Source organism: Pipistrellus hanaki (assembly GCF_964339955.1).
Source record: "Pipistrellus hanaki genome assembly, chromosome: 6".
NCBI classification, from domain to species: domain Eukaryota; kingdom Metazoa; phylum Chordata; class Mammalia; order Chiroptera; family Vespertilionidae; genus Pipistrellus; species Pipistrellus hanaki.
Window position 1 is genome coordinate 30,067,182 of NC_140508.1, and position 13,468 is coordinate 30,080,649.

The following is a 13,468-nucleotide window of genomic DNA, read 5'->3' on the forward strand; positions in this document are numbered from 1 at the left end:
TCTAGTTCACATCCTCATCCACAGTTGACTGTGTTCTGTGACCAGAAATTGAATCGGCGACCTTTCAGTGCACAGGGTGATGCTCTGTCCACTGAGCCACACCGGCCAGGATTGTATAGGTGTTTTAGACACTATGGGCTGGCTAACCAAGTATCTGTTCAAACCCTTTTTTGTCTGGCTTACTTCTAATATAGATTTGGAATATCCAAACTGATAGAGAATTTTTTAGTTTATTTGAGCCAAACTGACTATAATTGCCAGGAAGCAGGATCTCAAATACTTTCAAGACCTGACAATATGCAGGGTTTAAATTATATATATATTTCCCACATTTAATGCTACCTGTAGGAACAGCCCTTTATTTGAACACCTTTACACACTGGTAGGTCCAAAGGACTCATCAAAAATATATTTTTTATTGATTTTTTTACAGAGAGGAAGGGAGAGAGAGAGTAGAAACATCGATGAGAGAGAGTCAGAGTCATCGACCAGCTGCCTCTTGCACACCCCCTACTGGGGATATGCCTGCAACCAAGGTACATGCCCTTGACCGGAATCGAACCCGGGACCTTTCAGTCCCCAAGCCGACGCTCTATCCATTGAGCCAAACCGGTTTCGGCACCAACAAAACTTTTGATGCTCTTTTCACTAAGCCAAACTGGTTAGGGATGCAGGGTTTTGTTGTTGTTGTTGTTGTTGTTTTAATGCATTTGGAATTTAGGAGGGAACACAGCAAAGATTACATGAAGACTAGGAAAGTAATTATCCCACCAGAGGGGTCTGCTGTGGAGGGAACCCAAAAAAGAAGTCTTAGTGTTTTATAAAATGGTTGATGAATTTGAACTTATCACTTCCTTTTTTTTCTGAATCTACTGAGGTGACCACATGGTGTTTGCTTCTTTAATCTGCAGCTAAGTAAATTAAACTGCTATTTTCTAATGGTCCAGTTAATCACATCCTTGTCTTCCTGGGAAAAATACTCCTTGGTTATATTTGCTTCCAATGTTACTTCAATAACATGGCTGCAGTTGGTTAGCTAAGGGTTTACTCCTAAGCGGTACATCTATATAAGTGAGACTGAGCTACGGCTGTTCTTTCAAAGACCGCCCTTTCTGGCGAGGAGTCAGGGTTACACCAGCAGAGCTCGTGTCCAGTCTCTTACACATTGTCGACTCTTGTTTCTTGCTTTGAGCAAGAGAGGTTTTCTGTTCCTTGAAGGTGATAAAAGTGCGTATGAAGACATCTAGGTTTGGTGAAGTAATCTGTGGCTAAAATCTCTTATTCAAACTTAATTTCTTTAATGTATAATAAGTCTAGTCAGGTTTTCTATTTCATGCAAAATATTTGGTAATTGATGTTTTTCCAGGTAGCTATCTACTTTATCTCATTTTTCAAACATACAGTTTAACATACAGAGTTCAAAGCTTTAGAGGCAGAACTGCTTCTCTGCCCTCCCTTGCCAGGGCTGGGCAGACGTGGATAGGTGCAAAGAAAAAAGATGCTTTTATTTGTCTTTGATGAGCCCCAACTTCAAGAAGACACAGGGGATTCTTGCCGGTTTGGCTCAGTAGATGGAGCGTCCGCTTGCGGATCAAAGGGTCTCAGATTCTATTCCAGTCAAGGGCACATACCTTGGTTTCAGGCTCCTCCCCAGCCCGGGCCGGGGCCTGGGTTTGTGCAGGAGGCAACCAATCCAATGTGTTTATCTCACATCGATATTTCTTTCTATCTTTCCCTCTCTCTTCCAACTCTCCCTAAAAATCAATGGAAAAATATCCTTAGGTGATAATAAATACATAAATAAATACTTCTCCTACTGATCTCAACTTCAGTTTTTTGTTGTTGTTGTTGTTTTTTGTTTTGTGTGTGTGTGTGTGTGTGTGTGTGTGTGTATTTTAAAGAAGACACGGGGGAAGAGCCATTCATTTCTCAGATACTCCTAGGTATACTCATTGTAGCTTTTTAAAAGCTCACTAAGTCACCTGGATGTTCTGAGTGTGTAGGGACTGGTGAACACAGGTCCTCAGGCCCGGTAGGAAACCACGGGTGATTTCAGACAAAGGGAACACCGCCTGGGCGGAGAGGAGGTTTTCCTGGCTGGGCTCAGAGATAAGGCCGGACGCTCACCCGGCACTACCTGGCACAGAGGCTGTGGCCATACGATGGAGACCTGGAGCCAGGTCAAGGAGGTAGAATTTTATCCTGGAGTTAGCTGGCCTTCCGCCTTTGGTCAAATGCATCATTTGGAGAGAATTACAGGGCAGGAGAGGAAAACAAGACAGACATTTTCTTGCTACTTTTTTTTTCCTCCCCAGAGGGAGGCCCTTCACTACAGGCAGAGCCTAGGGTGGGGGGTTTGGGGGGGTGGGGGCAAACCTGACAGGCAGAGCCCCTTCTATTCACTCCCTCTTCTTGTTAATATATATATTAAATTGATTTCAGAGAGGAAGGGAGAGGGAGAGACAGACAGAAACATCAATGATGAGAGAAAATCATTGATCGACTGCCTCCTGCATGCCCCCTCCTGAGGATCGAGTCCACAACCCGGGCATGTGCCCTTGGCTGGAATCGAACCCGGGACCTTTCAATCACAGGCTGACGCTGTAACCACTGGGACAAACCAGCAAGGGCTTCTTGCTACTCGTAAGCCCAGTTTCAAAGATTGCTTGGGGACAAAGGAGAGATAAGGTCAGGAAGAGGCATAGGGACAGTGTCTCCAGAGGCGCTGAGTCTCAGGTAGGACCTGGATGTAGAAAGCCTGCAGTTAGTGGCGGCTTTGGCTTGAGTTGTTGGGAGGAGAGGTTGTGAATGTGGCCTTGAACAAGAACGCCCAGGGGGGTTGGGAAATCCAGGCCTTTGCAGCTGTGTGACCTTCGGCAAGTTACTTAACTCCCAAAGTCTTGGAATACCAGACTGTGGCCTTTGATTTTCTTTTCTCTTTTTTTAAAAAAATATGTTTTTATTTATTTTTTTTAGACCAAGAGCAAGGGAGAGGGATAGAGAGATAGAAACATTGATGGGAAAAAAAAGGAACATTGCTGACAGAGGAACATCATAGATCAGCTGCCTCCAGCACAACCCTCACTGGGGATAGAACCCACATGTGCCCTAACCAGGAATCCAACCGTAACCTCCTGGTTCGTAGGTCGATGCTCAACCACTGAGCTGCATGGGCCAGGCTGATTTTTTTTTTTAAGAAAAGCATGAAATCTAGCTTTTTTAGCCAATTTAAGAAAAATATTTTTATTGATTTTTAGAGAGAGAAGAAGGAAGACAGAGAGAGAGAGCAGGAAACAATGATGTGAGGGCATTACATTGATGGGCTGCCTCCTGCATACACGCCCCCTTACTCAGGATTGAGCCTGAAACCTGGGCATGTGCTCTGACCAGGAATGGAACTGGCAACCAGGACAGTGGCCAACCAACTGAGCCATCAGCTGGGGCAAATCAAGTCTCCTGACTTTTTAATCTTGACTACCAGAATTTTTTTATTCCAGCATCCAAAAATCTGTATATATAAAAGGCTAAGTGACTGGCTGACCAGCCAACTGGCCAACTGGTAGTTATGATGCACACTGACTACCAGGGGGCAGACGCTCAATGCAGGAGTTCCTCTCACACTCCGGGAACCCTTGGGGGATATCAGAGAGCTGGTCTCCGCCTGATCCCTGCAGGCCAGGCCACAGGACCCCACCTGCCAGAGGGGCCTCACTCACTCTGCAGACACCCTTTGAGCCCCGGCACCACCCCAGGTGTGGCCAGCTGGGGAGGGACCACGGGAGGTTGGCTCTAGGGCATGTCTGGCCCGTCTTGCCCCGTCCAGCCTTGGCTGGCTTATAGGGCTCTAGCAGCCTTGAACTTCTGGCCCTTGGAGCACAGGTAGGATTTGGTGTGGTTGTGAGGGGTTCCTGGGGCCTTTTGGAAGTGCCTGTGCTTCTCTCAGAAAGCAGGATCGTCCCGCAGGAACGGAGACAAGCACTTGGACAGCGGCGACTGCTTCGGAGGGGCCCGCGGCAGGTCTCCCACCTGTTTACAGACCTTTTTCTCCTTCAGACTTTAACGTAAAAAATTTTAAAAAGGAATATAAAAAAAAAGACTTCCGTCGTCAGATGCCTATTTCCCGATGCGGACGCGCTGCTTCAGAGCTCTGGGATCGGCAGGGTTCTCCCTCTGGCATCGCTGCGGCCACTGTCTTGCACATGCGGAAGCGCTCTCAGGGAGCCAGGGTTCCGAGGGGCAGCTCCACACCGTTCCATGTATTTTGTAACCCAACTCCTAGCACTGAAGATGTTATAAAAAACAAAAAAATACGAGAGGAAAAAAAAGAAAAAAGAGGAAAAAAAAACTCAAAGAAGAAAAATACCTAATCTCTAATGTGTAGCAGTTACATATTTACCAAATAATGGACTCCGAAGACATAGGTGTTTGAAGAGTGCTTTATATATCAAATCGCTTTATGTTTAAAAATGATCAATGTTCTCATTGTTTTGCAAGAAAGAAAGACAGCCGAAACTATTTGGCTCAGCGGTAGAGCATCGGTCTGCGGACTGAGGGGTCCCGGGTTCAATTCCGGTCAAGGGCATGTACATTGGTTATGGGCACATCCCCAGTAGGGGATGTGCAAGAGGCAGCCGGTCGATGTTTCTCTCTCATCGACGTTTCTAGCTCTCTGTTTCCCTTCCTCTTTGTAAAAAATCAATAAAATATATTTAAAAAAAAGAAAGAAAAAAAGAAAGACAATGGAGTAACATGCCCTCAGTATGTTCAAAACATACGAATATTGTGCTCCCTGCCTGCTCGGTCAGGAAACATGCATTACATTTTTTTTTAATTCGCTTTTTAATGGTTTTATCAAAACAACAAAACAACAAAAAAAAAGAAGAAGAAAGGGAAACAGCAGCTGCCGCAGGTCCTGCAGAGCGTGGGCCACGGAGCTGGTTTCTGGGGGATCAGAACTATGCACGGACTGGGCCGGCCTGCGTCCGGGTGTTCGCTGAGCAGCTTCCTGGCGGCCCCCACAGCCCCGCACCTTCTCCGCGCGTGTGTCCCCGCATCTGTGTGTCACGTCCGCGGCCGAGGCGTGAGCAGCGCGGACAGAAGTAGAGTCTGTCTGTCTGTTTTCCGTTGGGGTGGTGTTGTTTTGCCCTTTCATTCTGAAGATGTCTGTAACTGAGATTAAGAAACAAGTTTGTGTGGCTTGTCATGTTTTTCCTCATAGAATGTGATTGTTGAATACGCACTGAAAGTTGCTTTCAAAAGTACAAGCTTTGTTGAATCTTAATAAACTGCAGTTTTTTCTTGGCTGTTGAAAAAAAAAAGAAAGCAGGATCGTGCTGCTGTCCTTAGGGGAGTCCAGGGCCAGACTGCCCGAGGTGAGAATCTTGCCCTGGTCTTGAGAATGCAGTTTCAGGTGCAGCTCCTCAAAGGAAGTGCACACACCTTCAGGTTGGATGCATCCTGTGTGCCCATGTTGTTGGTTACTAGAGGCCCAGTGCATAAATTCATGCACCAGTGGGGTCTCTCGGCCTGGCCTGTGGGATAAGGCTGAAACCGCTCTCCAACATCCCCCGAGGGGTCCTGGATTGCAAGAGGGCACAGGCCAGGCTGAGGTGCATGATACTGGGGCCTGGGAGGGGCATGGAAGGTTGGCCAGCCTGGGAGGAACTGCAGGAAGGCTCCAGGACGTGTCCAGCCCCAATCGGCTGGACCCCAGTAGCAAGCTAACCTACCAGTCAGGGTGTCTGCCTCCCAGGTGGTCAGTGCAAGTCATAGCGAGTGGTTGAGTGGCCTTAGCATATCATTAGCATATTACACTTTTATTGGTTGAACAGACGACCAGACACTTAGCATATTAGGCTTTTATTATATAGGTAGTCCCTACTACCACAGAGGTTTCGCCTCTAGCCAGGAAGCTTTCTCTCCTGGATCATCTGGGAAAGGGACAGAGGCAACTGGTTGGTGCAACTCCTGAACAAACAACCTCTGCAACACTACTTGGCTGAAGGTGGGGTTGGCTTGTTTGGCTAGAAACCTGTACAGTTTGACCAACAGCCTTAGATGGATGTCCTGGCTCTAGGGCTCCTCGCACCAGACTTTGGGTCATTGTTGTGGTGCACGTGGGCTCATTCCCATGATGGCGCCTCCTGCTTCAACAGGTCCAGGAAGTGACAATCTATTTTTAAAACTGCGCTAAATTCTGAGAGAAGGATTTGAGTGCACGTGGTTTGTTTGTGAAGTGAGCTTGGGATCTGCTAGGAAGGGAGTGAGGGAGTGAGAGAGGGAAAGAAAGACAGCCAGGAATGGGTGGGCCATCCCATCAATTACTCCTGTGGGCTACTGCAGCCGAAGCCTGCTGAGAAGCCCTGGGGACCAGAATAGAACTCCAGTTCCGAGCTATCCCGCCAGAAGGATGGGCTGGGGCCTGTCGTTAGTGCTTCCAGGAGTTTTTCCCTTCTGTCAAGCCCTTAGGCACAGAACCACACTGGTGAGTCTGTAAGCACACACTGAAAAGATCAGACCCAAGGAATGCAGACATTTAATCTTCTCCACAGTCTTGAGAAAGGTACTATTTATGGGACCTCAGACAGTTAGTCATCCTTTCTGAGCTTAGGTGTCTTATCTGTCATATAGGAACAGTAATTGTGTCTATATAAGTTTGTTATGAGAGTTAATTCAGAGTAACAATGGTAAAGTCTTTGGAATAGTGACCACCTCCATCACAGTAAAATGCTCAATAACTGTTACTACTGCTACTATTATTTTTCACTGTGATTATAATTGGCCCATTTCACAGGTGAGATATCTGATACCCAGGGAGGAAGATTTTGTGGTTGAGAAAATTAAATAGTTATGCCCTGGCCAGTTGCTCAGTGGTTAGGGCTTTTGCCCCCAGACCAAAAGGTTTCAGGCCCAATCCCTGGTCAAGGACATGGACCTCAGTTGCAGGCTTATTCCCCAGGTCAGGGCATGGGCACACGTGGGAGGCAACCAGCTGAGACGTCTCTCTCTGTTTCTCTCTCTCTCCTCCTCCTCCGTCCCTTCCACTCTCTCTCTAAAGATCAATGGAAAAAATATTCTCAGGTGAGAATTTAAAATATAATAATTAAACAGTTAAAAGAAATTGGCATGGATATTCCATCTATTCCAAGCTCACTACTAGCTGGGTTTTTCCAGTCCAGAGGGATGATAGAATGCTGTTTTTTTTTCATGCCTGTCCTCATTGCCATAGCATAAATTTATCACTCACATCCAGACTTTTTCACCACTTTCTTCTTCTTCTCTCTCTTTTTTTTAATTCTCACCTGAAAATATTTTTTTCCCATGGATTTTTACAGAGTGGAAGGGAGGGAGAGAGAAAGAAAAGCATCAGCTGAAACAGGTTTTGCTCAGTGGATAGAGCATCGACCTACGGACTAAAAGGTCCCAAGTTTGCTACCTTATAGGGTCGATAGTTGTTTTAGATAAATAATGTATGTAAAGAATTAGCACAATTGTTTGCATATGGTGTGTGCTTATTAAATTATACATACTATTAAAAAAAAGGAGGGGGCATGTACCTTGGTTGCGGGCACATCTCCAGTAGTGGGTGTGCAAGAGGCAGCTGATAGATGACTCTCATTGACGTTTCTAACTCTCTATCCCTCTTTCTTCCTCTCTGTAAAAAATCAATAATATATATATATATATATATATATATATATATATATATTTATTTATTTTTAAATATATTTTATTGATTTTTTTACAGAGAGGAGGAGAGAGCTATAGAGAGCTAGAAATGTCGATGAGAGAGAAACATCGACCAGCTGCCTCTTGCACACCCCCTACCGGGATGTGCCCGCAACCAATGTACATGCCCTTGACCGGAATCGAACCTGGGACCCTTCAGTCCGCAGACTGACGCTCTACCACTAAAATATATTTTTTTAAAAAAGAAAAGAAAGAAAAGCATCAATGTGAGAGGCATTGATTGGTTGCCTCCCTCACAGGCCCTGACCTGAGCCGAGGGATTGAACCTGCAACCCAGGTATGTGCCCTTGACCAGGAATAGAACCCAAGACCTTTGGGTCTGCTGGCTAATGCTCTAACCACTGAGCAACCGGCTAGGGCTATCCTCTATTTAGAGGACTGTCCTATATCTCTATGGGCCACCGGAACTGCTCTGCCCATAAGAAAGGACAGGAGCTTATTTCTTGGCTGACAAGTGCTGGAGCATGACCACCCAGCTCCCTTGTCTTGAATAGGAACCAACGTGGAGCTATAATTTATGCACCAGCACTCCCCTATGGGATCAGGCTAAGGCCTCAAATCACCCCATCTTAGATCCTGTTCCTTTCTCATTCTGTTTTCCCCCACTGCCTTAACAATTTCTCCTGGGAGCCTTTCCTTCATAAATCACTTGCAAACAAACTTAGCTGAGGTCTGCTTCTGGGAAATCTGATCAAAGACATTGGGCCTTAAGAATGATATACAAGGCTCTCAGGAGTTTGGTTTAACCTCTTTCTTTTAAAAAAAAAATATTTTATTGATTTTTTACAGAGAGGAAAAGGGAGAGATAGAGAGTTAGAAACATCGATGAGAGGGAATCATCCATCAGCTTCCTCTTGCACACCCCCTACTGGGGATGTACCCGCAAACAAGGCACATGCCCTTGACCGGAATCGAACCTGGGACCCTTCAGTACCCAGGCCAACACTCTATCCACTGAGCCAAACCGGTTTTGGCTAACTTCCTTCTTTAGTTTCATGGTGCTTGACATCTGTGAATGAACCATGCCTGTTTAGTCTTATGGATTGCTTGGAGAAGAGAAAATCTGAATGCCAAATGAGACATCACAGTGTAGATTAGCCAAGAAACTCATGGGAATGGAGCAGGGGCTAACCTGAGAGCAGGTGGGAAGAATGTGAAAATTCAGCATAATCACCAGAATTTAAAATCCAACAAAAATACTAAAAGTCACTTGTAATCCTATCATCCATAGATAATTACTATAAATATTGGTATTGTATTATATTCCTATTAGTTACATATTGCTGTACAACAAATGATCTGAAGAAGCAGAGGCCTAGAACAACAATAACTATTTATTAACTCACTTACTTTTGGTGGGTCAGGAATTCTGGAGCAGCTGAGCTGGGTGGTTCAGGATTCTACAGTCAGCGAAAGGTCTGACTTGGCCTGAAGGATCCTCTTCCAAGATGATATGCTTGTATCATCTGTTGGCAGAGGCCTCGGTTTCTTGCCACGGGAACCTCTCCATAGGGCTGCTTGAGCATCCTCCAAACATGGCTGCTAGCTCCTCCCAGGTACTAGTGTGGGTATGGGAGGCAACCAGTTGATGTGTCTCTCTCACATTGCTGTTTTCTCTCTCTCTCCCCCACCCCCTCCCTAAAAATCAATGGAAAAAATATCCTCAGGTAAGGATTAACAAAAAGAAACAAAAAAGATGCATTGGAAAAATAATCCCTCTTCTTCATTTGGGCATTACCATAAATTCAGTTACACCTGGACCCATGGAGCCATCTTGCAACCATGAGGGTACTTAGGCTGATATGTTTTTTGTTTTTAATATATTTTATTGATTTTTTACAGAGAGGAAGGGAAAGGGATAGAGAGTTAAAAACATTGATCAGTTGCCTCCTGCATACCTCCTACCGGGGATGTGCCTGAAACCAAGATACATGCCCTTGAGCTGAATCAAACCTGAGACCTTTCAGTCTGCAGGCTGATGCTCTATCCACTGAGCCAAACCGGTTACGGCTAGGCTGATATGTTGATGAAATGGGATGAGATGGGATGGAAAGATGAAAATCCCTTGAGACCTTGAAGATGTCATCAAACCTAACCCTATACTTACCTCTGGGCTTCTTGTTAGCAGAGAGAATACATTTTTCTTACCTCCTTATGTACTTTATTCCTTATACATAAATAGGACCTGGTGTTCTTTGTTATGTTCAGCCAAAAGTAATCTGATTTATATACATTTTTATATATATATATATATATATATATATATATATATATACATAAAATTGATTTTTTTACAGAGAGGAAGAGAGAGGGATAGAGAATTAGAAACATCGATGAGAGAGAATCATCGACCAGCTGCCTCTTGCACAACCCATACTGGGGTGTGCCGGCAACCAAGGTACATGCCCTTGAACGGAATCAAACCTGGGACCCTTGAGTCCGCAGACGTACACTCTATCCACTGAGCCAAACCGGTTTCGGCTTAATCTGCTTTTGACTTAGATTTTGTGAACACTTTTTTTTTTCTGTTAGATATTTTTGTACATCATCAAATAAAATGATTGCATAGCACTTGTGCTGAAATGTATTTTACAATTTCCCTGTTATTTGATATATAAATTTCCAATTTTTATTATTACAAAAATATATGTAACATTTTTTAATGAAAAAAACATTCTAAGTTACAAATAATTATTTTTAAATGTATTTTTATTTATTTCAGAGAGGAAGGGAGAGGGAGAGAGAGAGATAGAAACATCATTGATGAGAGAGAGTTATCTATTGGCTACTTTCTACACACCCCACACTGGGGATTGGGGATTGAGTCTGCAACCCAGGTATGTGCCCTGACTGGGAATTGAATCATAACCTCCTGGTTCATAGGTTGATGTTTAAACATTGAGCCACTTGAGCCAGACTCATTTTTAATTTTTTGAGAAAACTTCATATTGTTTTTCGTAGTGGCTACACCAGTTTGCATTCCCATCAACTCCCAAGGGTTCCCATTTGTCCACATTCTCTTCAACACTTGTTGATTTGCTAATAGCCATTTTGACAGGTGTGAGGTGATGTCTCAATGTGTAACATTAAAAGGTGAGTACCTATAAATTTTACAATATATATTACTAAGATTTCCAGAAAGGTTGTGCCACTTAAAATTCCCACCCATGTGTGGGAGAATTTCCATTTTCTCACATTTTTATCAATGCTGGCTATTATGCTTTCAGAAAATTTTGCCAATTTGAGAGGCAAAACACCATGAGGAATGAGAATTCCCCCCTTCTATACTTCTTTAGTCCTTCTGGCTGGACTAATGCTAAAATAAAATTGACACAAGGCTAGAGTAACAGGAGGGAAAAAAATAATTTAATGTGTGCACACAGGAGAATAGCAATAGGATGTTTAGGTTACAAAATGAGGTTCAAAGAAATTATTGACGTAGGCATCCTTTTATACTTTTTAAACAAAGAACAATAAATTTGTGAGAAATTGACAGGACAAAGAAAGGTAGTGTCCATTAGAAAGGAATCCAAGCAAGGTTTAGGTTTAGGTAGTAAATTAGTAAAGGAGGTACAAGGCTTGTTTATACAAGCTTTTTTATACTGAATTTAAAAAAAACAAAAAATTCTTGGGATAAGGTTATCTTTCAGGAGCACTGAAAAACCTTGTCACACAGAGAATTATTTTCTGCATTTCTAGAGTCAGAGAGTTCATCCTGCTCCCACTGGTTCTCCAAAGATTTTAATTCAAAGTATCAATATACCATTAGAGCATATCTTGGGCCCTGACAACATGCTGTTGTGTTGTGGTGTGTGTGTGTGTGTGTGTGTGTGTGTGTGTGTGTGTGTGTGTTTTATTGATTTCAGAGAAGTGGGAGAGGGAGAGAGAGAGAAACATCAATGATGAGAGAGAATCATTGATTAGCTGTCTTCTTCTGTACGTCCCACACTGTGAATTGAGCCCACAACCCGGGCATGTGCCCTTGACCGGAATTGAACTTCAGTCTACCTGGCCAGGACTGTTGTGTGTGTGTGTTTATTTTGTTTGTTTTTTAATTCTTAGAGAGAAAGAGGAAAGGAGAGACTAACATGGATTTGTTGTTCTATTTATTTATGCATTCATTGGTTGTTTCTTGTATGTACCCTGACTGGGGATTGAACCCACAACCTTGGCAAATCAGGACAACCCTCTTAACCAACCGAGCTATCCAGCCAGGGCCTATTGTGTTTTGATTTACATTTACTTATGACCAGTATTTGTCATGATAAAAATTAGAGATTATAAAAATATTCATGGAAATGAAATGCAATCTTTGTACAAAAGACTTGCACAAGGATGTTTGTTGCATACTGTAATAAATGGTGGTAATTGTGCAATGGAACACCGCGCAGCAGTGAAAAAGAATGAAATACTGCCTGGCTGCATTGAACATTGTCCCATGCATGGCCACCGGTTCGATTCCCAGTTGGGGCACATGCCCAGGTTGCAGGCTTAATCCCCCAATTAGAGGGTATGTTTCTCTCTCATCATTGATGTTTCTATCTCTCTCCCTCTGCTTTCCTCTCTGTCTAAAAATAAATGGGGGGGGGGGGGGAATTAACAACAAAGAGTGAATAACTGCCATTTGCCAAGACACAGATGACTCTCAGGCATAATGTTGGGTGAAAGCAGCCAACTCGAAGAGCTATGCTGTATAATTCTGTTTATACAGAGTTTAAAAAAAAAAAATGGGCAAAAAATAACCCTTGCCAGTTTGGCTCAGTGAATAGAGTGTCAGCCTGCGGACTGAAGGGTCCTGGGTTTGATTTCGGTCAAGGGCACAACCTTAGTTGCAGGCACCATCCTGGCCCTCCTGAATCCTCCTCCATCCATCCCCCGGGGTGGAGAAGTCCCTCATTTACCTGGCTGCCCAAGCTCCAACCTTGATTGCTTCCTTTCCTTTATCTCCATCTGTAGTCTGCTAGCAAGCCCTTTATGTTTATCTTCACAGAGTACTTTGACTCTGTCCCTTGTCTCCATCCTCCCTAGGCCAACCCTATGTTTTCCACCTGAATTATGTAACTCTTCCTGTGCTATTTGCTTTACCCTTGGCCCCTCCAATCCTTTGGGAACATCACAGGTTGAAGTCCACAGGGGAGTGGAGTGATCCTCTAACAACTTCCTAACATAATGAGGACTGCTCTATCTGGTCCTCTCATGACCTTTTCTTCAATCTCATCTCACATTATTTTCCCACTTTCCAATGACACCAACTGTTTTTCAATTTTTCCAGTGTGACCTATTCTTTCTTGCCTCAGGACTTTTGTACTTGCTGTCGCCTCTTTTTCGAATGATCTTCTGCCAGCTCCTTTTACAACTGGCTTCTTCAAGTCTCAGCAACGGTGTTTCCTCTTTAGTCCTTCTTTACTAAAGAAGGCAAGTCCTTCTTACCTAAGATGCCTGCCCCCCAGCTCAGTCAGCCCCTTTTATTTTTCCTTTTTAGCACTTACAACTGTGTGAATTCAACACGTGTCACCCCAAGATATGCTTCTACAGTACGCAGGTTGTTTGAACTAAAGGCAACTTTAGCTGAGGGCTCCACTCCCTGGCTCTCCCTTAACTACCTACAAGAACTTGAATTAGGGACCTTGCCCATAAAAAGAGATTATCTTTTGACCTATCTGTAGGAAAGAACAAACTTTTATTTACTAAGCATCTGCTCTTCTTATCACCCTGCAAT